Source organism: Desmodus rotundus, chromosome 13 (genome assembly GCF_022682495.2).
Source record: "Desmodus rotundus isolate HL8 chromosome 13, HLdesRot8A.1, whole genome shotgun sequence".
Lineage (NCBI taxonomy): Eukaryota > Metazoa > Chordata > Mammalia > Chiroptera > Phyllostomidae > Desmodus > Desmodus rotundus.
Window position 1 is genome coordinate 93455640 of NC_071399.1, and position 10070 is coordinate 93465709.

The following is a 10070-nucleotide window of genomic DNA, read 5'->3' on the forward strand; positions in this document are numbered from 1 at the left end:
ACACCGTGGTAAGCAAACCTAGCACAAGATTTCTTTGTGGTTTATAACAGCGAAACTCAGAGTGAGCATGGACCCTCAGTGCATCACTCTGGGCGAGGGGGAGTTTCCTAGCATTTGTGACATCTCTCTTATCTGCATGTTATACAAACAGCTTCTTATTTACTCAGCTGATGAAGTGAATTAAGATAATCTCCATGCTTTAGTGGGGCCCACTGGAGAAGAGTTTCTTTAATCTGAAAACAAGTTTTATAGATGAACATATTATTAAGAACGTAGAAGTTGTGTTTTATGGACTCCTGACTTACGTTTTACTCTAAGAAATGTGTGGCCCTGGCTGGGGTGGCTCAGCTGGTTGGGTGTCGTCCTGTAAATCAAAAGGTTGTGGGTTCGATTCCCCATCAGGGCACATGCCTAGGTTCTGGGTTTGGCCCATTTGGGGCATGTATGAGAGGCAATGCATTGAGGTTTCTCTCCCTCCCTGTCTCCCCACCTTTCAATAAACAACTCTTAGAATGACATCTTAATTTCTTGGAGAGAAGGCTGGGGACATAGGCAAGAGTCACAGTGGAGCCGAGTTAGAATATTCTTCTGTGCTTTGACTCATAATTCTGTGAACTTGGAAAGGAACTCAAAACATTTCCCCGAAAGAACCAAAGGATTTCTTCCTTGGTTATGGCGTGCTGAGAATGTTAAATTAATGTAACCCCAAATTTTTCCCATTACTAACATCCAAATTTCTCTGATTCTCCGGGTCTACAATCAAATTTAAGTGACAAATATTAACGGCAAATAGTACAAACCCTTGAAGAACTGGTTTCTATCTTAGGTTTGAATGAAACCAAGGTCAAGTTGAGCAAGTGAAATAAGGTTAAATACTTAAAATTTCTTTTTACAATTAATGCATACAAGGGTTTACGTCACTTGAGGTGAACGGTGGAACTGTAGAGTACTATTCTACAATGAATGATTAAAGCAAAGAAAAGAAGCAACTGTGACTTTGAAGCTATCCATGATGAACTCAAAAAATATAAAAAGAAAAGGGAAGAAAAACAGCTCACCATGCAGGCATTTGGGCTCTAAGCTGAAATACATTTAGATAATTCAAAGCAATCATGTATTGACGAAATGGTTCACTTCTGTAAAATTTTTATAGGTCTCTATAGGGCACGTTGAAAAGCACTCCTCAGAACCAGCCCCGAGGAACACAGCGTTAGCAGCTGCACACTCTTAGTGCTCACTTGCTCTCTAGCGTCTCAGCCACACTCACACGCAGAGGAAGAACTCCACCTGCAATGAAGGCTGGTGGGACCAAAAGTATTAGCCATGCGCTTGGAACATCAATGCTCATCTAGAATTTCCCTTAAATCAGGCCTTTTCTTTAAGGGACGGATCGGCATCCAAGGCTGTGTGGGAAATGACAGACAGCGTGAAGTCCAGACCGAGGCTCGGTGGAAGGACACCCCGGTGCCAGCAGGGTTGCCGCGTTTCACCAGCGCACGCCGTTGCCGTCTCTAATTCTGTGGTCTCCCTGTGCATTTCCTTCCCACAGGCTCCACGGCGTCCACAGCCCACCGCCCGGCAGCGCTCCCCACCCCGGCCACTGCTGGGAGAACACATGATGAGCTGGAAAACAAACTCAGACGCTGAAGTCCGTGGTGGCTCGTGGCAGAAGTGCCTCATTTGTTCCCAGGTCTTGGTAAACTTTCTAAACCAAGAGGGAAGACTTGTCTTGCAAATAACCACCAACACGGGCCGCCCCAGAAATCCAAGTGCAATGTCTGTGCTTGGTGGGAGCCCAGCCAGTTACCAGTTGGTACTCATATTTGTTTCCACAAGTTGGATTTAAAATCACATTATTCAGAAAACTGGGTCAGATCGCCTCCTGGTAACACATAATTAAAGCTTTAAGTCGGAGGAGAAGTCTTTGGTTTTTAGAAAGGAATCAAAGTGTGCTTTAGTTTCGAAGTACATTTTAAAGTCAGCTTTATGAACATTTGCGACATTTGTTATCAAGAGATTTTTCAAACACTCTCTCTGCACCGTATTTTGGACGCACACAGGATTGGTCTTCGTTTCTCTAGCGTGTGAGTCTCCACGTGACCAGCAGAGCAAGAACCTGCACGTGGTCGGGCGCTATGGTTGGAGGAGGAAGTCGGCATGTTTAAGTTAAAAGAATCTAATACCCAGAGACACAACCTGTTTTTATTTTTTACTTTCCCCACTAATCTAAAAAAAAAGTGGCTTTGTTTTATACAAAAGCAATTCTGTATTCAGTTTTGTGCTCCATCATCTCAGTCTTCATTTCCTTTAAAATGTCGTTATTAGATACTGTGGTTGTGAACAAACTAAAAGACACACCTTTTTTCCAGGGTACCACAAAAACATAAAGAGTATTAGAGCATCTTTAGAAGAAAATGCAATTTCCATAATTGGCAACTTTGTGTTAATTAACAAAATAACATCCCGTGACTGACCCATGGTGTTGGAAGTATATCTGAATATCCTACTTTAACTAAATTATTCTATTGGAATATCATAATGGCCAGTTTGAATTTCTTCTTCCACTTAACCTTGGTTTCTTTTTATAAGTGAGAAATCATACTAAGTATTTCTGATTTCCGTCTATATCCACTATTATATTACTTTAAGCCTTTGTACAGTGCTCGAATGTAATGAAGGAAAAGCCCTGTCAATGTCTAGGCTTACCACCACAGGCGGGCTATTCGACCGCCGCATGACAATGCTCACTGCAGACTGAACGGACAGAACTACCAGACACAGCACAATGCAGTTAAATGGACGGAGTCCCCTGATGCGAGAGGCACAGCACAGAGACAGTACGGCCGGGATAACAGGGCAGAGAGACGGGCCGCGCTGCCCCAGCCAGAGAGAGGCACACAGTTCGGAACCCCCATCTCCACCCACCAGTTATAGAGGTGGGAACGCCGTGTCTGAGTGAGTAAGGTCTTTACCTGACAGGCCAGCTTCCAGCACATAAGCCCCGGACTTAGAAACATGGATTCTTTTCCACATTTGGCGAAACTGCTGAGTGCACGAACACCTGCAGCAGGAGCCACTGTGTCTGGCCTGTCTCAGTGCGCCTCCCTCTTGGTGTCAGGCTTTTGCAGTGGGCGCTGGGACTGCATGTGCGCAGCACGCCCAGGTGTGAATGCAGCTCCCTGGGCGCCCTGAGCTCCCCAGACGACCCCGTCCCGCCACGTGGGTAACAGAATTCGGTGCTGCGGAACATGGGCCATTGGCTTGGAGCTTCAGGCTGGCCAGCGACTGCTGGGGAATGTGTCAAAGTTTTGAGGAGTGACGAGAGCATGTTCTGGTACAAAGTTCAGTCCCCTCCCATGGGCCCATTGGTTAGCTTCTGCTAGAAGTTTTATAAACTTCAGAATAGAATTGACCCATGACACATAAAACATCCCCAGGGGGAGGGATGAGATTATTAGCAAATCACTTAGGTACAGGGAGTGGCATATTTATTTCTGGAGAACGAGAGTCATTCTTACAATTACTGTTGGTTAAGTATCATCGTGAAGAGTCCTCAGGGCCTCCTTGGATGGGGTCAGAGGCCCCGGGTCACAGGCGTGACCGAAGCTGCAGGTGGCAGACAATCGGCAGCAATCTGTGGGCGCCAACTCCCTCTGCAGCCGCTCAAACTTTTTCTTTTTTTAAAGAACACTCCACAGGCTACATTTGGCCCCAAAGCTGCCAAATCACAGCCTCTGCCATGGTATTATGGAAAACCAAGCTCTTTAAATGACAAAAGTTATTATTATTATTATTATTATTATTATTATTATTAGCAGCAGCCATGGGGGTATTATTATTGCACTCCTGTTAAGTCTGCCACCCGGAATCCAGCCGGTCTTCCTTTTGTAACCAGAACCCAACTTTCCTCTGGATGACCAATCTGCCCTCTGCTTTCTGACCTCGAGCTTCGAGTGGGCTCCTCCCTCCCCGGAGGAGAGGTGGCATTTCACAGGGTGTAAGCTGCATCTGTTAGAACTCCCCGGACAAGGTGATTGGTTCTGGGCTAAGCAGGTGATCCAATCAGACCAAAGGAGCTTCCATAAGCTCTTCTTCCAATTACTTGTAGAACACAGACTGTCGTTTCTCATTTGGAAGTAAAAATGAGATGCTGTGGGGTCTGGGGCATCGGGTCTCCTCATCAGACTGTGAAGAGAGTTAGTGTGGACACTGATTACTTACTGGGCAAACGAGGGAAGAGCATCACCACTGAGACACCTGGATTGCTGCGGCAACGTAACATCTCCGTGGCACGATTTCCCAAACTCTAGAGTGAAAGGTATGGTCTAGATCCGTGACTCAAGCTATTTGCAGAAAAAAATAAATATTTACCCTCCAGGGACAAAAGAGTGTAACCAGAAATAGTCTCCCACCAGGGGAAATTTTGTCCAGGGCGTATGTTCTACTTTAAAGATAGACACCCTTTTATTTTCACCATCTTTATTTTAATATAAAAATAATTCTCAAGTAAACACTGATGTTCCAGGAAGATGGGCATCCTTATTCTCTCGTTGCAAGTAACCGCTGCCCTGGTGGCCCTGAGAAGTACCGCGCTGAGCTGCTCGTGGAGAAACATCCCCCAGGAGAAGCCTGTCGGCTTGCATTTCCGAACACTTGACCTCCAAGACACTCTCCTGACTATGTGTGACTAAAAGAATAGTGTTATTGAATTCAGAAAACATTACCAAGTAAGTGTTTCTTGAGAATTCAACTCAACCCCCTTCCTGCCTTCTTCCACGCCCCATCACCCCCACACACAAACCCAATCTTACTGGGCAGCAATGCTTTGGCTATGAAAATTATAATGTGGATGTATTTACTTTATAACATATTTTTATTGAATGCACTGGGGTGACATTGGTTAATAAAATTACACAGGTTTCAGGGGTACAATGCTAGAAAACGTCACCTGTGTAGTGTTGTGTGTTCACCGCCCAAAGTCAAGTCTCCTTCGTCACCACCTACCCCCTTACCCTCTCCGACCTCCCCCACCCACTTCCCTCTGGCCATCACCGTGCAGTCAGCCAGTGTGAACCAGCAGCCCTGCCTCTCGCCATACAAGAAGCAAATCTATGTATTCTGTTAAAACACACACACACACACACACACACACACACAAACACCCCTAAGCTTTTACAAGTCACTAGATTGTTTTGCCCACCATGCTTCAACCAGAGAAGGTTAAAAAATGGGGGTAGGGGGTGGTGGCAGGCGGATGTTAAAGATTTTAACTCCCAGGAGCCCTAGTTTAAGGTGTCCACCTCGGAGGAAGCAGGACAGGCCTGCTGGCCCAGTGCCACCGGAAGTCCTGAGGACGCTGGGCCAGCTGGAGGTGTCACTGTGGAGACGGCGCGTTCGGGGACACTGAGAACAGACCCTGCATTTTCCAGTGTGACGTACATTGGCTGGAACATCCGACTCTCCTGAGGCAGAGGCAGAATGTTTATGGTTTGCAGCCCCACTGTTTGTAAATGGGAAGCTGAGCTCAGAATTTGTCATCGCTGAGGAAGCTGCTGTTTTCAACCAGCCCTGGGGGCGGTGGGTGGTTGGGGGCTCTCTTGCACTGAACCACAAACACATGCTCTGTTATGTGGGACAAACCCCCAACACAGCACTTCTTTTGAAGGGAAGGATGAGGGATGCAATAGAATCTTTTGAACCCAAAAGCAAGAGTCTGTCTAGCTGGCGTATCCAGTCATAAAGGAAAAGGCGTCCCTAGGGGTAGTGTACTCGATGCATTCCATGATTTCGTTTTTTAGCGTTAATGTCGTAGATGCGACATAACCTTAGAGAATATGGTGACCTAGAATAACCTTAGAGATCATCTAATCCAATCCCTTCTTTACCAAAGAGAAACCCGAAAGCCACTGCAGCAGGGACTTGGTCATGGAGCGTCGACACAGAGAAGAGAGTCCACGAAGTCTCTCCACGTCTAAGTGTGTGTGACTTAGTTAAGTGTTTCTTGAGAATTCAAGAACTCAAAGCAGCGGCCCCTCGGTGCCTGAAGGGTAGTGCGGGACCAGCGCACACCGTGTACCTGAACCCCCAATCGGTGCCCCGCAGACAGCCTGCGACACGGCGTCCTGAACATACTTGAGTTCTGTTTGTCACAGTCTTCCCTGCCAGAGAGCCCCATCTGCATCACTGATCTGGGCCGGGCTCACAGGGCCTGGGACTCACCCATGCCCCTCCTGGCTCACTGCTAACCTTTTTAGTATGGGCTCGGCAAGGTCAGACTTGCGAAGAATTTTTGGAGTTTTCTGATCATCAAAGGCATTTGTCCGTGGGCACGAGGGAGGGGGGTGAATAACTACATTTATATCTAACGCTCTGACATCTCGGGGTTGAAGGGGAGCAGTAGATGCCGCCCCCAAATTTGCATTTTGGGTGTAAGGACTATGTTAGGCTGGTTACTTCTTTAAAGAAATGCAGACATAGGGAAAGTTCTGAAACCAAAAAGTCACACTTTTTAAAAGATGTGTTTACATTTATGTAGGAAATCTGCATTTGTAAGTGTGTCCCCCTCTCTGAGCCAGGAACACAAGGACTAGGCTTGGGGAACCCTTGTCGACGGAGAAGACGACCAACTTAAATCTGCTGAGAGCCACACCCTGGGCATGGTGCTTGTCTGGTAAGGTCCCATAACCGGTCCCCCTTTCCCACCCAACCTCTGCTTTTGTCTCTAGCAGTTAATCTACCTATTATTATAGGGAGAGAGCAGCGGAATTATTTTCCTCCCCTACACGGGCCTTGCCACACCTGGAGGGACTGTCCCTCTGCGTTGACCAGTTCTCCGACAGAGGGAAGCACCAGCCTGCAGTGCACCATCCCTGTGCCACCCAGCCGGTCCAGGGCCCCCATGCCAACCGCCTCCTTTCCCGGCCCTCGGGCTCTGGGCCACTGTCCACCGGCCCTCTTCACCCCGAGTCCGGAATCAGACTACTAAGGACACTGCCGTGGCCCGGAGCCCACTGAAATGAATCAGAGTAGCCCGACCTAAGCCTGCGTATCCTGCCTTGCCCGTTCCTTCCATGGAAACCACCGTAAAGGCGCTTGTCCCGCTTGTCCCGCTCCCTCTGTCTCCTGAACACCCCCGGCACTTCTCCCAGGTGGCTCCCCACGGCGTAATGTGCCCCCTCCTCTCAGGAACTGTGATTAACAAACTATCTTCTCAGTGGAAATCCTCTCCTGATCTGCCAGCCCGACCATATCTCAATAATAATAAATACATTTTATAGTGCAGAGCTTAAAGGTCAGTAAAAATAAAGGTGCCAACGTAAGAGATGGATTTGAAGCAAGTAAGAGGAAACAAGAGACAAGTCACAGGTAGGGAGAAGGTGACAAAGGTCTGGCTTAAGTAGAACTCATGCAAACCCAGAATTCTGATTGGGATATATGAAGGTCTCTCTGCAAAATTGTTAATATAATGAGAATGGTTTGTGCGACATCAATGTCACCTGGCAGCCAAGGAGAGTGGACTGGAATGCACATGTGTGAACAACGATGACTTCACTGTACTAGTCAGTGGGGGTGTAGTGCCGTTGAGTGAGCACGTGTACTGTGTGGCCGTCACCTTCCAAGCGATTGTGCACGTAGAGCAATGAATTTTGCATTAAGCTTGAACATTCCTCCACATAACTATTCAGATGACTCAGGAGACTTTCAGGGACGATGTACAAATGCTTCAAAGGTGGCCGGGAATCTGTTGAAAGTGACCCGCGTTCTGGAAGGTCTGCAACAAGCAGAGCACCTGAGAGAGTTGAATGTGTACAGGCTGCAGTCAACAAAGATCGGTGACCCGGGGACTCCGCCAGCCCCCTACAGCCCAGACTTGGCTCCCTGCGCCTTCTGGCTTTTCCCAAAACTAAAATCACCTTTGAAAGGGAAGGGATTTCAGACCCTCAGTGAGACTGAGGAAAATATGACGGGGCAGCTGACGGCGACTGGGAGAACTGTGTGAGGTCCCAAGGTGCCTATTTGAAGGGGACTGAGGCATCATTGTCTTGTGTACAATGTTTCTTGTATCTTCTTCAAAACTGCCTCTATTTTTCATATTTTCACAGTACATGGCTGGACGCTTACTTTCTGGGCAGACCTGGCAACTTCGGTGCCCTCAGCGAAGGGGACAGGGCTGCCTTAACATGGCACCGTGAGTTTCCCCATGAGCACACGGCTTAACGAGCACCATGTGAGCACTCGAACACTCCTAGCCACAGACTCACTGCGTGGCATTCCCGTGACCGGTGCCCCAGTGCTTGTCCACAGCAAAATGTGAAAATAGCCGCTGAGTCATCGTCCTGCCACTTCCTCCTTTCATTCATCTGTTCCATTCTTTCTAAGGCACAGCTGGAATCGTCATAAAAAGCCTCCACAATTCCTCAGTTCTCAGCTGAGTATCAGTCCCCACTGTTACATTAAAGTTCTCCAAGTGGCATCTGCAGCCCACTCTCCAGCCTCGGCTTCCGCCACTGCGGGGTGTGCGTGCCGGCCGGGCTCCATAAAGCGCCCTCTGCTCCCCACAGACTTTCCTCGTGCACAGAACCATCTGACGGTTCGAATCCACTAAGCTTTTAAAAATAATTTCACAAATTTTTACAATACTGGCTTTCAACAGACTGAGATCTTGGAACTTTGTGTTCTTTTTCTAATTCTAAAGTGTAATTAGTAATGGGCATGTTATAGGATTCTTATGCAGATTAAATGAGATAACACGTATAAAGCCCTCGGCACGGTTTGGGTGCGAATCAATACTAGTTAACGGCAGCTATCTTGTCGTTGCTAGCCTTGAGGTTGTGGACGAGGAGGGGCCACACAGTAAACCTGACCAGCCAAGGGAGGCCTGCGTGGCGGCCTCACTGACTCAGACACAGAGAGGAACCACACAGGAGGGTCCGAAGTTAAAACTCTCTAACTAAAAGCAGGTCATGGCCAGAAGTCACGTCCTAGGCTGGATCTTCCCTGACAAAAGTCGATAGTTACCTAACTGAGCCTTTCTGTTGTCTTTTTGCGTCTCTGATAACATGGCTCTGGGAAGTCAGATTTCCTTCTTCCAAACCCTCAAAGCACAGGCACCTCACCGGTGGGAGGCCACAGATCCCCTCATTGTTACTGTCTTCGCGTTAATTGTCGATGAGTTACCACCCTGTGCCCACCTGTGTGAGAGAAGCTGGTGTCTGTCATTGGACCCTTCATCCAATCCCAGAGGTTTCCCCACTTTGCTTCCGCCCACCTCCCTCGTCTATCACCAGCGGGTTTCATGGAACTCCCATCTTCTCTTTTTATTGTAATGTGTAAAATAAGGTGCAAAACTGCCATTCTTCGGAGTATTTTCTCAGTGCATTGAGATTTTTCTTTCTGGTCATTGTTGTCAGTTTGGTTCAAATAAACTCAGACAAATTCTCACAGTAACATGGATGTCTCCATGGGGACCCCAGGCCTCCCCTCCCACCCCGCCGGAGTCCAGGACCACTCCCGAGGAAGAGCAGGACTCGGGCAGCTGACAAGATCCGAGGGAGAAGCCACAGTGCTTTTTGGCGGGACGGAAACTGCTCCAGAGCACGTGCCGTTGTGTGCTATGGAGCCACCCAGGGCAGGCTGGCTGTTTGTTCCTAAGGAGGCAGCGGCAGAACGGGGCGCCCATGCCCTCGGTGCTGGGCATGTGAGTGAAGTACCTGCAGGAGCTGCCACATGGCAAACGTAGGGCCCATGAGGTGGGACTAAAAGATGGAAAGGACAGGGTCTCGGAGGAGTGGGATAATGGGGGGCTGCAGGGCAAGGAGTTGGAGTCAGAGGGGTCAAGGGCTGCAGAACGGAAACAAGAAAACGGAGGGGCGTTGTTTCTGATGCGAGGCAGGAAGGGCCTGTTAACAAGCCGTGAGGCCAAAGTCAGTCTCTTGCCGGTGTGAGTGGCTGACCCCCGGTTCTTTGGCTTCCCTGTGCACGTCTGAGACGGGACAGCTGTCGGAGCGAGGCCTGGGGCTGCGCCTGCAGGGGAGGGCCAGGGTGCCCTCTGCATGCGGGGAGCGTCCCGT